This window comes from Antedon mediterranea, chromosome 3 (assembly GCF_964355755.1).
Source record: "Antedon mediterranea chromosome 3, ecAntMedi1.1, whole genome shotgun sequence".
Taxonomy (NCBI): domain Eukaryota; kingdom Metazoa; phylum Echinodermata; class Crinoidea; order Comatulida; family Antedonidae; genus Antedon; species Antedon mediterranea.
This window is the reverse complement of record NC_092672.1, coordinates 23,393,737-23,414,163: the sequence shown is the minus strand read 5'-3', so window position 1 is coordinate 23,414,163 and position 20,427 is coordinate 23,393,737. Positions and strand designations below refer to the sequence as shown.

The following is a 20,427-nucleotide window of genomic DNA, read 5'->3' as shown; positions in this document are numbered from 1 at the left end:
ACCTCTAGATGGCCGGAAATGCTTTCGCACATGAAATTCATAATAAATGGCACCTCTAGTTTTGTTTTAACTTCTAATTTTATAGGCCGATTGTGTTTCGTTTAAATTATTATTCAGTAGAAACAATTTAACTACAACTAGAATAGAAGTAGGTAACTTCGAAAGTGGCTTATACGTTTGTTGATATCAAAGGTTTCTTAATTAAATGATTGATTGCTGCTATGTCAATTCAGATGGAAAATCCACAGACATACAATGCTGGCAATAAAACTATTCCATTGGATGACACACTTTTTCAACAGCCATGTTGGAAAAGGGTGGATTTAGGGGGTAATTTGCTAATAATGTAGTGAATATCCTTAAAAAACGAATTGCATGTTGGAAAAGGGTTAAGACTGAGGGCTGGATTTAGGTGTGAATTGCTAATAATGTAGCATATCTTTTAAAAACTTTTTAGTGAAGAAGAATTTTCATTGATATTTCTGTTTACATAATAAGGTTTAGCCTACAATATAAATTATTAATAGAGAGATCATAGGTATATCTGCTCAGTCAGTCAGGGAAGAGGACAAAGGCTTCCTACTTTCTAGGAGTTTTATGTGGAGGAGCTGGAGTTTTTGATTAATCACTTTTATTTTTAAACATAGTACTGTTCAGTGTCTTAGGGTATGTTCAGACTGACGGTGGCGTTATGTTAAGCAGTGTACATATTTTTGTATGTGAACTAAGCTGCAGATTAGCGTTAGGAAGCTGTTACGCCTCGCCAGTGGCGTTAATAACCCTAGCAGGAGAGGGTAGATTTAATAAGGATAATCCAGTGATTTTAACTTTAAGAAATGAAAAGACACGACCACAATTAGCAGGCCAACAGCATACCTGTACAGCAATATTGCAATTCTGCAAGTGGTAAGTAGTAATAGTATCAATATATTTTGTGTTATGGGTGAACAATATAGATGGTATATTCATAAGGCAGCAGAAAGGTGCAAGAAATATATGATAAAATATCAGAGTTAACGATATCGATAATGATCAAGATAAATATGCGGTATATTTATACCATGGAGCTATAAAAACTAATTTTATAGCTCCATGTTTATACAGTATATTTTTTATGAGACCCATTTCTGCTGCCACAAAAAATACCATATAAAATATACCATATACAGTGTGTACATTCTTGGCAGCAGAAACAGGGCCATAGTATATAATATTTGAAAACTTCCATGTGATAGTTTAATGCAATGCTGATTTAGCCATAATTCTGTAAATAAATTCTCTAGCATTAGCGGTTTTACATTTTGGTTTTTGAGCAACAAATATGAAAATTGGTGAGTACCGCCCATGTGCTATGATTTTAAAGTTATTTGTGATTTATTTATCCATTATTATTATTATTTTATCATTCTTTATGAGGGACATATTGGGACCACAATTAATTGGATTGACCATTGTTTCTAGCAGCGTGATTGTATTACATTATTACTCCTGTCTAACTAAATAATTTGCTTGAATTCAAATTATATAGTAGTATAATAATTGCAATGAATTAACTGAAAATACTGGTAAGTTAAAGAAAGCCATTGCATGTATTGTGCTCCTTCTCTTATAGAATTGTTTAATGGAAATTATTTTCAACCGAAGTATGATCATAACTGTAATAATGACCATATACACTTAAAAATACAATTTAAAATAAATTATATAAGATTTAGCCTATAGAATATATTGGTTTTTTGTTTTTAAGACAATAGCAAATCTCAATTTAACTTAACAATTTGGCACATTATCAATATTATTAAAGTACAGTATTTGATTAATAAAATTTTAAAAAGTGTGAGGAGTATTAATGATTAATCAATAACTTTATTGTTCCATGTAATTTTGAAATAACATAGTACTTTAAATATTATAATTTACATTGCAGAAAGTAAGTATATCAAGTGTAAACAAACTTAGTGATGATTTTACCAGCATTTGTAAATAAGAAAGTTTGTAAATAATAATTACAGTACATAGGTGGAAAGGTTAACTGTATTATAATTATTATTTTTGACAATTATGTTTAGCTTTGATCATTTAACATTGCTCCAAACTGACGTTTTTTTATTTAAAATAAAGAAGAAAGAACACTGTCAGATACACAAGCTGTAGTATATATAAATCATAGATTAATAACATATGAAAGATAAAATAAATTTAAAAAAATGTTAATTAGTTTCATATTTCCTTTATAATCAAATTTTGTAGATGGAAGACTTTCTAATTTATTAGCTACATTGTATCTTTTAATAGTAATAAAAAAAATAAAAATGAAGCATTTATTACACACTCTAAGGTATGTAAACACAACTGAACTGTAACACCATCTTTCACATATTTTGTACATTTCTCAAATAAAAAATAAAAAATTCAAATCCTGGACATGAAACAAATTTGGCCTATTCAGTTTTCTTTAAAACTGTATTAACTATGGTGATATAAACAATGGTTTGCAATGAAATAACCTTTGTTTTACTGTCAAATTCATCAGAAAGGCATTCAAACAATGTTTTATCTCAGAAAGATGAAGAAAACTAAGTTTTTAGGAGACAAGTTTATTTAGCACTGAAATTTAAAATTGATCAGGACATGTTTACTAATATGAGATTAATATTAGAGGCCTCAAATTGAATGATTTTCACATAATTAATAGCTAAAATTAGAATATAATTTACTTATTTCACAATATTGGATCATTTATTGACAAAGTTGGGTACATTTTGAAATAAATTAAGAGGCCAGCCAGTTACCATTTGCGACTATTGAAGAAATGCATACAGTATATTTCGGTGTATAAAGTCGCACTTTTGACACGCAAATTTGACCTCTAAATTAAGGGTGCGTCTTATACACCGAACATAAATGCCTCACCACACAGATTGTAGTGTACATAGGCCTAGGCTATCGTCACCTCGTTTGCTAGGCCTGAGTGAGTAGGCTAGGCCTAGCTACAGTAACTAACTAACGTAACGGCAACCTGCTTCTGCCTAGGCCTAGTTTTCAAGTCATTTTAGCATGATGTTATACTAAATATGATGAAAAGATTTGTTCATATGGCGCTCCGATAAAATTTCATTTGTAAACGTTTACGTCGTACGATTGGAATACTGTAGTATTTATTTATACAGTAGTTATACGCACGATCGCCGTGCCCCAAGCGCAAGCCCTTCTTTTGGTGGCACATGGTGTACGGTATTCGACTAGTATATTCTCCAGGTGATTATAGCATGGACCTAGCGTACACACTTCTCGGATACATAGATACTAATCGTATACGATTGTCCGTGAAAACGTGCGCCCTCTCGAAATGATCGAGCGAGGCTAGCGTGCGTGTTACACACACGGTCATGCACTCGATGTTGCGGCGAAACTCATGAATAACAAGTTAGAAAGAACTTGTTGAGGCTGGGCGCGGCCAAGCCTAGGTAAGAAAAAACCTAAATAAAGGACGCCGTTGTAGATATAACAAAATATATTATTACAATAATATTGATTACAATTTAAAAAAACATTGTTTTGATGAAATATAAGGTGCGTCTTATACATCGACGATATAAAAAATACCGATATTTCACTCTCAGTTGGGGGTGCGTCTTATACACAGGTGCGACTTATACACCGAAATATACGGTAATTGTTTTCATTAATTCATTTTAAATACTGTATCAAATATTTCTTTTTTTTTAAACCATTTTCTAAAAAAGTTACATATAATTATATTCAATCAACTTTCTTTCTATAGCTATCTGTTGTTGAAAAACATCAAGATCCTACTTTAAATTGAAGAATATAATTACATTGCATAAAATAAGATAATAAAATGTTTCATGGCATGCTTAGAATTTCACAATTTTACATATAAATGAAGAATAATATATAAATGAAGTTAAAGAATAAACAAATAAAATATGTATGTTAACAGATGAGAAGTAAAAGAGGATTCTTCCAATGTACTTTACCCACATCTAGGATATTAAAAAGGTACAATAAAGAAGACTACCTTTTAGATAGTTGTTCATTATGTTCAATATAATTAATATGCTTGCAAATTATTCTCTGCATTTCTTTAAATTTAAATCAGTTTAGCTATCCATTTTTTTCATTTGAAACAGGTAAATATAACATATGAATTAGACATGGATGCCTTTATAGTTAACACAGGCCGGGTAGTGGGATATTATACTACAAGCGATGGTGTACAGTAAGACGATAGAGCAAAGACCAAAGCTTTCAAGGCACATCCGTAGAACAATAATGCTCTTATGAGCAAATGTAATTTGGTTTTATCTACAGTAATTATATGCTGTAATTTTTTGAAATGTTCCACAATTATATTTGGCAAACCTGTCATTCAAAAATATAAACTAATGTATTGTATTTGTTGTATATGTATTAATGTAAATCATTAAAATAATGAATAAGGTTTAAGATGAGTGAAGATTTTGTATCTATAATTACAACATTAAATCAGACAAAATCTTTACTACTCCAATTTGTAGATTTTATGAAAAATGAATCTAGACTTTTTAAATTGGAAAAAAAAGTTAAATATTTTGTTAAATATATGACTTTACATCGCTTGCAACATTCACATCTGATCCTGCCTTGATCAGGCACATACATATGAGGTTGTGACCAGCTTGGGTTAAAATATTAAGCACATAGAGGTTATTATATTTCACATAGTATAGATAATTATCATACCAAACATCATGTTCTTATTCTCAGAGTCATAATGTATTTTAGTAAACTTTGTTATACTGTAATTTAAAAAAACAAACTCAAAGGTAACATTTTTTTCTCTTTTAAATTCCTAATAATAAAGTCCAACAATTTGTACAGGTAATGTGATAATGAGGACACTTCCTTTGATTATTGTGTTTGCATACCAGATGGTTATGCCAAATCAGACAATTCAGAATGAAAACAAATTAGATTAACAATGGATATAAACCAGCTCAGAGTCTGTCAGAAGATTTCTTAGTGTTAGTATCAATAGATCAGCACTAGTTTGCCTTGTGTTACAGAAGTTGTGTTGATGTATTACAATATTACTAAGAATAAGCAAGGAGCAATGAATTAACATGGAAATCTGTCAAATCAACCCGCTTCAGAACCACTTTGATTTCTTGTAAGCAAAGATTCATTGGAGATGATGACACAATTGTATTGTGCATGAAGGAACCAGTGGTCTGAATTTGTGGCATAAAACATGAACGAGAACTTCACTTTGCTGTTGAATCAATCCAAGTTAATTCTGTCAGTGAAAAAACATCCTAATGTTGAGTCTATGCCATTGTTTGTACTGTACAGTATGTATCCTATGAAATGTGAGGTTAATTAAAGGGTTATAAACACCATTGTCCATACATATGAAAAACAATGTTGTAATTATTTATAATTTATGGATTTCATTGTTGTTAGGCCACTCTCAACATTGGACGGAACAAAAATACACATTTTTTACCAAAAAAAATTATGTGGCAATATTTCTAGCTGCTAAAATGTTTAGCAAATTAGGGCGAGTAGACTATATGTAAAGTAATGCAGTACATTTGCCTTAAATTTGTTTTGATCAAAATTACTGGTTGACGTGTCATTATTGAAATTAAAATATTTTGTTTATACTGGGCAACCTCTTCAGTCAAAGACTGGTCTCCAAGAGGGCCCAGTTATGATCAGTGGCTGTGATGTATAGTACAATAAATTACACAAACCAGAAATGGTGTTGGTAGTCTATAAGTGCTGCTTACCTGGATAAACCCGACAATAGCCCTTTTCCACGAAGTGCGAAACAAATACGAAAAGAAGAATTCTACCCGAATTCACCTCATAAAGAATGGTACATTCCGCTCTAGCGCCCTCTCGTGGGACAACTCCCACGTGTTACCGTCATCATTTCTTTTCGTACTGTCACGAAGACAAGTCACGAAGTTTGAGCGTTGCAATACGTCACAAACGAGGGAGAAATACCAACCTTATCTAACCTTGAGAAGCTAGCCGAGGCTAAGTTGATCTTTTGATATACTATTTATATCTATTAGAATACATTGATTATTGATACGTTGGAAACCGTTGCCCTGTTTTGTTAATCTAACAGGGCAAAAATACTGTTAGACTAGAGAACTAGTTGTTGGATACGTTGCAAATCGGTGCATTTTTTCACATACCGGGACGCGATTTTTTTTTTCGTACATAAGTTGGGGACCCCCTCATGAAACGTCACAAAATAAACATGAATAATTCATCAGTTAAATTTGTTGTTCCGTGTGCACCCAAGCGTATAGCAACAAGAAGTGATTACACAACTGCGATACGATACTTTCTACTAGTACAGTAGGCCTAGGATTCTAAGTCAATTCACGTGATTGCCTTCGCGCACTCTTCTTCACACAAAATGTGTCGAGTCGAGGCTAATCGACAGCTAGGCAAGACATTAAACTAAGTAGTAATTCATTGGACATAGCCCAAAGAAAGCTTAGACCCACAAGAATAAAGAATGTGTCTAATTTGTGTACTGTATTTTTTTAATTCTGCTATTTTATTATCAAACAATATGCATGTACTCAAAGGAACTTTAAAAATGTGCGTATATGAACACATGAGATGGGAAGATTAGACCCACGAAAATAAAAAATGTATTTTTTTGTAATGAATTTATTGTTTAATTTTGCTGACTTATTTACTCGGATTGTGTCATACACACACACGTCACACACACCACCCACACAGCTACTACTAGGCCTAGAATAGACATGGGTTTAGAGACTAATAATTAGGCCTAATAGTATTAATAGAAACTATAATTTTAACACGTAATTCTTTAGTAATAAATTATATTAAAAACACCATAAACTAAAGGCTGATTATTTCGACAATCCACACAAAACGCCGCTATTCTTCTATGAAATCGCACGCCGCAACAACAGCGGAGATAGGCCTAGAATCGTACCGCACTTGTCGTGTAATCACTTCTTGTTGCTATACGTTTGGGTGCACACGGAACAAGAAAATTTAACTGATGAATTATTCATGTTTATTTTGTGACGTTTCATGAGGGGGTCCCCAACTTATGTACGAAAAAAAAAATCGCTACCGGGACTGTTCACCGGCATAGTGTAGCGAGTCATAGAATCAGTCCGGCGTATCCACTGTAACATAGTACGTTAGGACGAGATACTCTGTTAGGTGTGTGTTTGTGTGCTTTGTTTAGGCGTTTTTTGTCATCATGCCAAAACAAGAATGCATCCAGTGCAGGGGCCCACGATCAACAGTTAAGTGGGACCGCCACATGCGGTGCGTTAGTTGCCGCACGTGCAGCTAGTCAGATCCGTGCGAGGTTTGCGTACGCTGGACGCCTGCTAAGTTTGCATCGCTTCCACGTCTCGCGGGACGTCCACATGCGGTGCGTTAGTTGCCGCACGTGCAGCTAGTCAGATCCGTGCGAGGTTTGCGTACGCTGGACGCCTGCTAAGTTTGCATCGCTTCCACGTCTCGCGGGACGTGTTATTGAAGAGAAAGCAGTTGATATCGCACCTCAGGAGGAAGGCGCAACTGTAATGGACGTTCCGGCTGAGAACGTGCCACGCGAGGAGGTGCCTGTTATACTCGCAGCTCCCGCGCATGAGGCAGAGGCCGGTTCCGCGCCTGTTCCCGCTGCGGCCACTGGTTTCCCGGATACTGAGCTTTCTCCGGTGATTATTCAAGCCATCGCGGCAGCGGTGAGGGCTGTACCACGGGACGAGCCCGCGGTGTTCCCTCAACCACGGCCTCCTATTCCATATTATCCGGTGCCTCCACCTCAGACACCACTGCCGTATTCTGAGGGACCCTCAATGGAGGAGGGATACTCGACCGACCGTACTATGCTCACGCTCTCCGATGAGGAGAGAGCCGCGCAGTTGCGGAGGCCCGGCGAGGAGGGGCTACAGGCGCTGGTTAATAAGATTCTTCCGGCGGTATTGGAATATCTAGGCGTCGAATACGCTTTTCGCGAACCGAAGCCAACTCCATCTACAAAACGTTTCTCAACGTTTGGGGTACGTACGCCTCTCCGTAAGGTTACAACGTGCCCGGTCGTTCCTCTCGACCCGGAGCTGGTTGATCGCGTGGACGCTATCGCGCGCGAGACCAGTACGCGTAGACCGGCGCCGAACATTCTTTCATGCGCCTTTCCGGTACCTAGAGCTCAATTCGATAGGTACATTGTTGCGCCAGGCGTGCCTGATGCCGCCAAGGACCGGGTTCGGGAGGACCAAGGATTAGAAGCGGGAAAGACTACTTAGCTTGCTCCGACGGCCGCGAAGACAGAAGATACGCTCCTCACGATCGATAGAGCGGCCCGCGAGACACTTCGAGTAACATCCGTCTCCGGCTACTTGCTGTCGTTTTTGGCCGATCCGGACCACCCGCGGGAGTTCGATACAGAGGTCATTGCGCTGCTGCAACAGATCACGGGGCTAATTGCCGACCAGCAGGCGTTTGTATCTTTAACTTCTGCCGCCGCGCGTCGTTTTAACGTACTATGTTACAGTGGATACGCCTGACTGATTCTATGACTCGCTACACTATGCCGGTGAACAGTCCCGGTATGTGAAAAAATTTGCAACGTATCCAACAACTAGTTCTCTAGTCTAACAGTATTTTTGCCCTGTTAGATTAACAAAACAGGGCAACGGTTTCCAACGTATCAATAACCAATGTATTCTAATAGATATAAATAGTATATCAAAAGATCAACTTAGCCTCGGCTAGCTCAAGGTTAGATAAGGTTGGTATTTCTCCCTCGTTTGTGACGTATTGCAACGCTCAAACTTCGTGACTTGTCTTCGTGACAGTACGAAAAGAAATGATGACGGTAACACGTGGGAGTGGTCCCACGAGAGGGCGCTAGAGCGGAATGTACCATTCTTTATGAGGTGAATTCGGGTAGAATTCTTCTTTTCGTATTTGTTTCGCACTTCGTGGAAAAGGGCTATTGTCGGGTTTATCCAGGTAAGCAGGCACGTAATAGACTATCTAATTTAGAAATTTAAACTTTAATATGCTGCATTAGCAGTAATGATATTAGACAGAAACTAAGAAGGTTTATTATTTACTAGTGAATTTAAAAACTGAACATGTCATATAAACACTACACAGCAGCCTATCCCTATTTTGGAATAATAGTGGCATTCAAGCTTCCCTCTTCATAATATTTAAGTCTTGATACACTATTTGTTATCAAAGTATTTTAGTGATGAGTTGACCAGCATCCTGTTTTCACAGTAAAGTAGACCTATGTTAAGTATAAGCCCACCATTAATAATTTGAATTCTAACAATCATCAATGCTTAAATATGCAGTCAGCAGACAGTTAAATATGCCATAAAGCAGACTAAAGATCTATTGTATTGGTTTTTCCATTTTTTATTTATATAAGTTTGATGACCATCTGATCTCTAATGGTTTCAATAATTGTCAAATTCATTTATCAAAAATGATATCTTTGAAATGCTACAAGGGGTATTTCATCTATGATATCCAAACAGATTTCCAGTCTTAGAATTGATTTGAATACCTTTCAAATTGGCAGCACTACGCACAATTTAACTTTTATTTAAAGACAATTTAAATTTAAAAGACAAAATAAATAACAAATTTTAAATAACCCAAAAGTAGGCAAATATTGACCAACAATGACTATAATGATGAGTAGCAAACCAATCTATATTACAAAACTTAAAATGTGTTACTCTGACTCTTCCTAAACCAGAAGACTGATAGCTAGCGCCTTTTGAGCTGGGGCACCGTTTGATTCCCCTTTATCTATTAAGCTATGTTAAAACAGCAAGTTTGTGCGAAAAATGTGTTTTTGACAAATTTTTTTACAAGCTGTCGAATGCTATGTCTGTGAAGTTGGTTACTAGTTCCTAGTTCCTTATTCAAATTGAATTAAAGGGACAGTCACAAATATTTTTAAAAACAGATTTTATGTAATAACTATCTAATTGAGTGGTTATTGCATCAACATCTTAGCCTTGACCTCCTCTACTTCTTCCGGTCAAAGTTCAATAACATTTTATGCATTTACGCCCTCTACGGCGAATAAGTAACTAGCTTTTATGAACGTTATAACACTTGACCTACTTAATATTTTCAACATATTTTGGTATCCCTTGACCTACTTTACCATTTGCCACCCTAGTTCCGCGAACTTTTTTGCATCTACGCCCTCTACGGTGAATAAGAAACTGGCTTTACGTACGTTATAACACTTGACCTACTTAATTTTTTCAAAAATGTTGGTATAAATCAATCACCCTTGACCTACTTTACGATTTGCCACCCCAGTTCCGCAAACTTTTTTGCATCTACGTCCTCTATAAGTAACTGGCTTTTACGAACGTTATAACACTTGACATACTTAATTTTTTTTTTTTTATTTAGTATGAATCGATCACCCATGACCTACTTTACCATTTGCCACCCCAGTTCAGCAAACTTGTTTGCATCTACGCCCTCTACGACGAATAAGTAACTGGCTTTTACGAACGTTATAACACTTGTTATAGGTGATACTTTAAGACATTTCAAAATTTGCTATACAAAGCACAACAACCACCAAAAAATTTGAAATTGTTCATAATATTATCATGTTAATAATATGGGCTCATATTTTGGTATATCATGTAATAAAACCCATTTTGTCAAAAAATGTCATTAAATCTTAATATATTATTTATTCATTTTTATAGGGTAGGCCTGCTTTGCTTATGTAGCCTACACTCTAGTATAAATTAACTTACAATAACAGGTTTTTTATAATTTAATAACATTGGCCTGTTTTTTTGTTTTTATATTTTAAGAAATGACAAAAAATAATTTAAAGTTTGCTCGAGATACTTTACTGTCAGCGTAAATATATTCTTTAGCTAAAAATACAAGGCCTACTGTACAAATAAGATTTTGGAGTCAGATGAAATGTCAAAATAAACCTAGTGATTATCCTTCTGTAATGTATCATAAAATTGCTTCAATTCTACTGTTTATGACAAGCCTTCATCATTCAATTAACTTTTTAAGTTAAGTCGCCTGAATGTCCGCATCTGCCGGATTACAACTTAGATAGTCTTCAATTACAATATCCATCCAATAATTGTTTTAAATTTAATTGAAAGCATCAATGTTTAAAAAAGTTGTAGGATACAATGAAATAAGTTTTTATTCTTAAAAACATGTAACACAGGACCCTTAGATTGCTAGCCGACCGTCTTAATCATCAAGCTACAACTCTATTCTCAATTGTCTCAATGTTGAGAAATGCCAATTTATGTATATTTTGCTCTTTTAAAAAAAATGAAATTTTGTTCCGTTATGCTTTAAATATAAATATACAGGATCTTGAGTTAATAAAGATTTTAATCAAAATTTACAATTTAATTTGTGCTACTATGTTAAGGCAACTTCTATTATATTAAAGTAGTTAAATTTTCAATAACCGATTATTAATCTTTTAATTATTTAATTTTGTATATTTATGTATAGGTCCCTTATACTAAGAGACTTTTTAGTAAGATTGTACAAATGTTTTACTTGGTGCAATATTTTTTGTATTTTGTTGTTTTAATTTACAGTATGTCTATTGCTCTTTACCCCTTTAGCACCTAAAGCGCCCAAAACCACCCTGCGTATTACTAACTAAACATCGCTTATGCAAATAGAAGGCACAAAAGATGATGCCATATTCTAAAAGGGGATTTTCAAGCTTTACGTCACTGTTTTTTGTTAGTTGCTAGGCTTCGCAGAACGAGAGCTACATCGTGTTTAAAGCCAGGGCGGTTATAGTAATTGTTTTGCTTTACTTGCCCCTGACCATGTGCTTTTTTCTGTTCTGTATCTGTTTATTGGTCGAATGAATAAATGAAATGAAATAAAATAACAAACATTTAAAAACTGTGTTGTACAATTCAAGTTCTCATTTTAGCATTGAATGATGAAATCTTTTACTCACATCAAAAATATTGTGTTTTATGTGTATATAAGATCATGCCTGCACAAACGTGAAGTACATTTGCTAATACAAACAGTTGATTACAAGTTTTAATAGATGATTTTGAGAATTTTATTTTATACAAATAACAAGTGTTGTTCATAATTATTTCAGAATAAAATTATTCATACTATTTTGGCATATTATTACACATTTAATGATCAATTCTGGTTTTTTTTTAAACATTTTAAGAATGTATTACTATTCAATTATAAGTAAAATGAAGAGTGAAATTTCAGATTAACATATAATGAATAATAATGAATGTATGACTTATTTTGAACATTTTGCGCCATGCAGGCATATCTGATTGCAGTTTTCAGTACTGCCCACTTGAGCAGCAACATGTAAAGGCCAATTTACACAGACGAGCGGTAACGGTAAGCGGTAATTGTAAGCGAAAAACCGCGTGGTTTTTTCCATTTACACAGCGCGCGGAGTTCGCGAACAGAGTGGTGGAAAGTAGGTGCGTGTAGGCCCATGGAGTATGGTATAGGCCTCGAGGTTAATGCATGTTACAGTCACTGCTGGCCTGGATGTGACTGACTGTCAGTAGGCCTAGCACACACAGGCCTAAGTTTTAGAGGGAATTGTTGCCTAATAACGTACTAAAATGTATATTTTCTTTTCACTATCCTTATACGAACATTAGTCACGTCGTAGGTGTTTGTATTTCTGAATAAAAAGAAGAAGAAACTATAGGCTAGGCCTACTACGGCACTCGTATTTATTGTCGTCTTTCACTCGACGGACGCAAACAAAATTTGTTGATAGATGACGTCATTTCAATCATGTCGTTGGTTGGCCAGAATCCATAATTACCGCGCGGTATTTTCACAAAATCGAATCTGTTTCGATCCTGAGCGGATTTCCGGTCAACCGCTCGTCCGCTCCGCGTTCTGTGTAAATGGTCATAAGAAATAACATAGATTCTATTTTTGCGTTTTCCGATCAACTTTACCGCTTACCGTTACCGCTCGTCTGTGTAAATTGGCCTTTTTATGCTGTATGACCATTCTATTGAATATATTAAACATTAAGAATATTACAAAACATACAGTACAACATGTTAATACGTAATAAAATAAAATGATTAAATATCTTATTGTTTTTGATACAACATCCTTATTGAATAATAAATGTTTATCTTGCATTTTGATCTACTTGTCCTATTTTCCCACAACAATGTCCTCAGTTAATTTTCGAAACAATACATTTTTAAATATTGTTTTATAAAGCATGTACAATTTGTTGTTTTGTGTGAACTATTCCGATTTGTTTTACATTTTAAAATATACATTATGCTTCTATCCGTTAATAAAAAAATTGCTTCTTACTTATGGCATTTTGTGCACCAAAACATAAGGTATATTTAAATTCTGAAATATGAAACAGATTGTATCATCTAAAATTTTGTGGGTTATTTGAATTAATTTACATTAAGTGTGAAAAAAAAAATCTCAAATTTATTTTAAAAAATTAGAAATTTAAATGTAGCTTACGCAAGAATTGTTAGCTATACTTGTGTGCATCTTTATCAATGTATTGTTGAACTAATTTAATTGCCTTTTCATTTGCAATTTCTTGATTATAACCACAATACTGTTTCAAGTAAAGCAATTTTTTCTCATAAACTGTTAAACACAACAAAAATTACACCAGAGGAAAGAAAGCCAAACATCTAGGAGGGCAGGGGATGTTAAACAAGTTTTGTTTGTTATGTGGCCTTTTAGCAATTTACAATTAGTTTTAAATAACCCAAAATTAGCTAGAATACTGTATATGTTGAAAATCCAAATAATAGATAGATACTGTATTATTTTAATTAGCCCATAAAAAAAGAATGTTGTAGATTGTTGAAAACCAACAAATAGCTAGATATTGTATTTTAATTAGTCAATAAAAATGTAAATGTTGTAGATTGTTGAAAGCCCTAAAATAGCTAAATTTAACCAAAAAATGACAAAAATATATGAGTAGCAAATCAATGGAATTTAATAGGCTTGAATTTGGTTCCTAAACCAAAAGATTTAAAATTATAACAATGGTTCCAACTAACATTTAACACAAGGCTGTAAGAGCAACTCAAATAATTTTAACTATGATATGCTGCCATTGGTTAAATTTAAACAACTTAGGATATTCAATATTATACAGAACAATATACCACAAAAAATATAAAATTTTGTATAATATATGTGTGTGTATATGTAATATATATTTTGTCATAATATTATTATGGTGTTATGGGCTTATGTATTTGCTCTAATTTTAGGTAAGAACAGCCCTTCTACCAAAAGTAATCCTTACAACTTTTCAGCATAGCAGTGGGAAAGCCACTTCGCGTTTTGACCGTTAAATCGTGTAAAATCGACTTACTTCTGCATTGACGATTTTGAAGCGCCACCTATCGTTGAAAACTGAAACCATGATTTTTCGTCGCCTAGCAAATAAGTGCTGTTTTATTTTAAGCTCTCATGAATATTTAAGAACCGCCCAACATTACCTATTATGGTAAAAGCATTTCCTAATAAGTATAATTGAATAACCAATCGGTTTCCTTCAAAGAAACCGAAGCTAATACAATACATTCGGCGACTGAAGTCGGGACTCGTGAAATTTATAAATGTGGTACGATTTGACTACTGTTTTGTTGTCTGTTTCGGATTTCGAACTTTGACGTTGGTGGCGTAAAGATTTGTTTTGGTGGAAAACAGAATTGTCAGCAAGATCACGCTTATTATCTAATAGTAGATACTGTATTTATCTTATTTCCGACAGTGATACGTGGGAGTACTACGTACGTTTTATAACATTTAAGTTGTGTTAATGTTCTTGACTTTGAATATTAAAATTATTAGTTAGGCTATTTAGTTAAGTGTTTCGATCGGCTAATTGGCCATAAGCCTGACTAGCCCTCGTGTAGTAGTTTGACTGTATGTATCTGCTACGCTGTATTTTGGGGTTGTTTGCACATGCAGCTGTGCTGCCTTGTGCGTGTTTTCACTGAGTTTATTTGTGTTTCAGACTTTACCGAAGAATAAAGAACGGTTAAAGTAACTACCACGAGTTTGTGTATCATTGTCCGGATTATTGTCCATTTTCTGAATAGTCGGAGGTGCATCCCAACAAATTAAACAAATTATAATCAATTGTTTTATCAAGAATAATATTAGTTTAATCGAGTATGATATATTTCTATCCTGTTCAAAATTTATTGGTGTATTCTCAGGCCTCGAAAGGTAGGTACATTTTCTAGCTGTGAGCGTGGTTTCGGCAACGCGAGACACGTGTGTCAGTATAGGCGATATAGCGAGACGTGTGTTGTACTGTGTTGATGCTGATCCGATAGTCGTTAAGTTGTACTGATTACGAGTATCATTGGTCCTGGCCGGCCTAGCCTGGTGATCTGATCCCCCGCCCCAAAAAATCCTTTTTTTTCAATCAGTAGGCCTACTAATATTATTATTTTATTTTTCATTTATTATTTGATTTATTAGGCTCAATAGATGCCTAGCTAGGCTACTAGTAGGCCTAGATTATATAAATAATAATAGTAAATACTGTAATTTAATTAATAAAATACAGCTTCTATTTGCCTTACTTTTATGTCATCATAATAATATTATAATTATATATACAACCAGACATTAACATTTTTTTTTAAAATAATATTTATTATTTTTTCTGACACTTTCAGGAATTGTTGATGATGCAGAGTTCTCTGTCTTTGTGACTTCAAACTGAGAGTGAAGTGGATAAAAAGATGACACCGGTACCTACCGACATTGTCATACCCAAACTATAATTTAATTATTTAAAACAAAATGCTGAATTACAAATAAATATTTATGTTGAATGCAAACCTACTACACTATACTCTGTAAATTATGTTATTGTCATGTGATAGACCTTAAAAATTGAATATTTATTGTATGTTAGGCCTATTTTATATTTTATTATTTATACTGTATTAGTTTAATATTACTATTAATTTATATTATACAGTACTACTACTACTAGTTTGTACATGTTTTTACCCAAAAAAAATGAATAAATAATTTGTTATTCAATCTAATTGCTTGTTTGTTCATCAATAACAAAACAATTGTAAGCAAGTATATAACAGTTCTTGTTAGCCGCTTATTTCAGGTAATATTTTTAATATTAGCTAGGCCCTACGCGCCCGATCACAACGTCACTAAGTGACTTTCCGCCCCTGGAACAATCGCTCGCTAATAGGGCTAGGCCTCGGACTCGTATAAAAGCTATTATAATAGTTATGAAAATATTCCTCAACTAAAATGTATACTGTGATAAATAAACAAGTAATAATATACGTTGTATTGGAATGTATTATTTATATGAACTAGATGGCACGCTCGCTTCGCTCGCGTACCATCTAGGGGTGCTCACAGATGGTTCTCGAATACAGTAGAATCCACGGACGGGGACTTTTTTGGGACACTAAACAAAAACGGAAGTGTCCCCCTAATTGGGGTATTCAGAAATAGAGACAACAAAACCAATACTGGATTCCATAAAGGACAATTAATTTATGTGGATTAAAGAAATTAGGGAGAAATGGAAATGTATGTACGGGAATTGGGCGGCACGTGGTGGGGGTGATGGAACCGCAGTAATAAAGTTGATTGTATTTATATATTATAAGAACCAAACTAAATAAATAGACCTAGACATTCTGCGAAATGGAAATCGGAAATTCAAGCTCCTATTCAGTGAAAAATTAAACTGTAGTCTACCTAAATATTTAGGGCAAATCATCGGTTGTGGTGTTGAAATTCCTGTAAACATTTGTGTGAACCAAACTGGGTCGAATTTCTGTCATGAGTACTGATTTGTTGGCCTGTGATTTATGACGCCTAAGGGATCTATCTAGACTTATTTTTTAGAATAATGTACGTACCTGTCAGATACAATTGTCTTGTGTCGTATAATAAATAAGTACTGTAATAGTTACTGAAGTTACTATTACAATCTCGTCAATGAAAACACGAAAATGTATATGCACTTACTTATGAAAACGTATACAGTATTATACTCAGTTATTGAAACAGTATGTTTTAAAAAAAGTTTCGTTTGTCTGTAAAATGATGTAATCAAGCTGTTTACATGAGTCTTAATTTATAAGCACATCAATAATAAAATAGTTTATCTATCCTGTAATTGGCGAGATTATGGTCGCTGTTGAATGAAATAAAGCCAATCGGTATCATATTTGTACAGAAACGTTTTCGCGGCCGAAGGGTGTAACCTAAATTCGTTGTATTATCGTCAAAAACTAACTGTAACTAAACTTACATAGAAAGTAGGGTATCATAAATTTGGCCTTAGCACTCGGGGGAGTGGCTAAGATGAAGTCCGTGGGACTACTAAATATAAATTGTAATGAACCTCGAGGGACATAAATAGGAATATTTCATGTTTCATTATCAATGTATAATAAATGGAAACTGTTTACCGATTCAAATAATAGAAATTGGTTTTTAACATTTTCCGAACCTATTGCAAGTTTATTCTCAAAGGGCCCATATATTTACCTACCGTATGTGTTAAACCAAGGGCTCATAAATTTACCTACAGTACTTGTGTTAAACCAAACTCTGGCAGACTGAGAGATTGGGATGTTCCATTCATCGCAAATCAATACATTTGTATAATCGTATATTAAATCTATCAAAATAGTATTTTTTAAAGAAAATCGGCCTGTCTTCAACATTATGATGGTGTACTCTAGCAATCTATCAAAATAGTATTTTTTAAAGAAAATCGGCCTGTCTTCAACATTATGATGGTGTACTCTAGCTGTTCAACCGGTTTTCAGCTATTAAAAACAATTATCGTAGGAGGAGATAGGAAAATGCGAAGCCTCCTCGCTATGTAACATTAGGGTTGAGGGATGGGAAAGCGGATAGGTACAAAGAGTAACAATTTTTAAATATATTCTTTATCCACTGAGTAACGAAATATTTTGTTCATGTTTTATAGGCCTATAAATAATATACCTCTAAATACAGTAGGCCTAAAACATCTGCGATTTAATACTTTGTTAAAACTGTCACTGTCATAATCGATTGAAATATTAAAGTACATGTCACGATACACCACTACGACGTTTATATTTTTGGTAATTATTAATTAATACAAACGTTGAGAAGGAACTGTCAGTATAAAGTTTATTTGTATATCTAACAGTAGAGCCTATCCACAGTCTCAGTAATAAAGTTTATTTGTATATATTTTTATATTACATCTAACAGTACGAACATTCACAGTAAGAAATGTTCGATTCAAATGAAAAATAGTTAATAGGTATTTACAGTATTGTCAAAGTATTGCAAGTTTATTCTCAAAGGGCCCATATATTTACCTACCGTATGTGTTAAACCAAGGGCTCATAAATTTACCTACAGTACTTGTGTTAAACCAAACTCTGGCAGACTGAGAGATTGGGATGTTCCATTCATCGCAAATCAATACATTTGTATAATCGTATATTAAATCTATCAAAATAGTATTTTTTAAAGAAAATCGGCCTGTCTTCAACATTATGATGGTGTACTCTAGCTGTTCAACCGGTTTTCAGCTATTAAAAACAATTATCGTAGGAGGAGATAGAAAAATGCGAAGCCTCCTCGCATTTTTTTTGGCGGGTATTTTTCAAGATGGACATCCATTAGACAGTGTATACCACGATCGGAAAACACCCCTATTTGGGGCAAATCGTTGAACCTAAATTCGTTTTAATCGTCAATAACTAATTATCTAACTCAATTTAATTAGTAAACAGGGTTACATCAGGCGGTTAAAATCAGTACCGAAAGTACGAACCAACTTTACATACCATCGAGTGAAAATTCTAGAAGTAAGGCGCGATTTACCGAATTTTGCCCTTACGTAAATTTATATATAGATTCTTATACGCGGACAATTATAAACATCGCGTATATCGTTCGCTATAAATAAATTCATAAACACGATGACGATGTGTTTACAAAATGGCGGTTTCGCTAGTTTTCGATGGAACAAATAGTGGTACCTTTAGTTTGAATAGTCGAAGCTGCATCCCAACCACCGAATTTTGTATCTTAATATCGTATACTGTAGATTATTAATTTTTCTAACAGGGATTTTAAATTCAGGACTGTTCAATTTTTCTAAATATTTTATTTTAACGATTTTCTAGGGTACAATTTCGGAAAAAAGACATTGGTTGATTTTGCCGTTAAATTACAGATTATCGTTTTGTTCAAATACATTTAATTTTACATGACAATATATTAAAACCATTTATGAATTTATTTCACTAACAATATTTTTCCGATAATCAGCTAAATTTACAAATATTGTGTTTTTCCAACACCCTAAAATTTAGCAATTTTGAACCAAATTAGAAAAGTAGGGCGCCCTCTCCGAGTCGAAATTTGACACGATTTGTCGACTGGCTGTCCCACTGATAGGTATATCATTTTAATCTAGAAATATCCTCAAAATATAAAGAGCAAAGGAATTAAGGTGAGGGTTGATGATAGACAACTTAATCTTTTTTTAAAACTCCTATCATATCAACTATTATTAGTGCTATTTTTTAAAAATACAACTTGACAAATCATCTAACTTGCCTCATACTAAAATAAGTTAATGTTCAAAAGAAATTTATGCTATGAAAAGTGTTATGAGTATTCTATTGAATGTTATCAATTTATAAAAACATACTGAATATAATACCATTTAACTTTACTTTGATGATTGAGGTGTATGCTATCAGCAGTTTTTATTTACAGTACAGTAGTTAAATTAATAATCAATAGCATAAATATTTAAAAACTTTGGTGAAAAATTCATTTCACACTTTATTTCTAAAGCAGCATTCGGCAACGAATTATGGAAAATAAATGTGTATATTATTGAATACACATATTAATGTTGTAAACAAGTAACTTGAAGTATACATTTTCTTAATAAAAAAAATTTGATTGCAAATTTAATCAGAATATTTTGATAATTTGTAAAAAAGAAGAAAATAAGTTATTACACATGTGTTTATAACTTATAATATTCATCATTTCTATATTGACCTCACATACCAGTATTGTGTTATTCTATTCATTTTAAGAATGTACAAGATATATTTAAAATATGTTTGTTACGAGAATTGGTATTATTATAATATAACTACAATAGTATAAGAACATGGATACTACAGTAGTGTATTGTCAACTAAATTAATCTTTCCATAGAGATATTATATAATATCTATGATTTTCCTAAAGTCTTATAGTACTGGTAGTCATCTAAATTCTAAAAACAATAGTTTCAATTTATTGATTTGT

At 33.6% G+C, this 20,427-nt stretch overlaps 2 protein-coding genes across 2 annotated transcripts in view; both read right to left on the bottom strand.

The window, feature by feature from the left end:
* LOC140045063 (uncharacterized) overlaps positions 1-20,427 on the bottom strand; it is a 213,670-nt gene that overhangs the window by 126,988 nt on the left and 66,255 nt on the right. The window lies entirely within an intron of this gene.
* The window catches only part of LOC140044173 (uncharacterized), a 352,654-nt gene that overhangs the window by 300,125 nt on the left and 32,102 nt on the right, over positions 1-20,427 (bottom strand). The window lies entirely within an intron of this gene.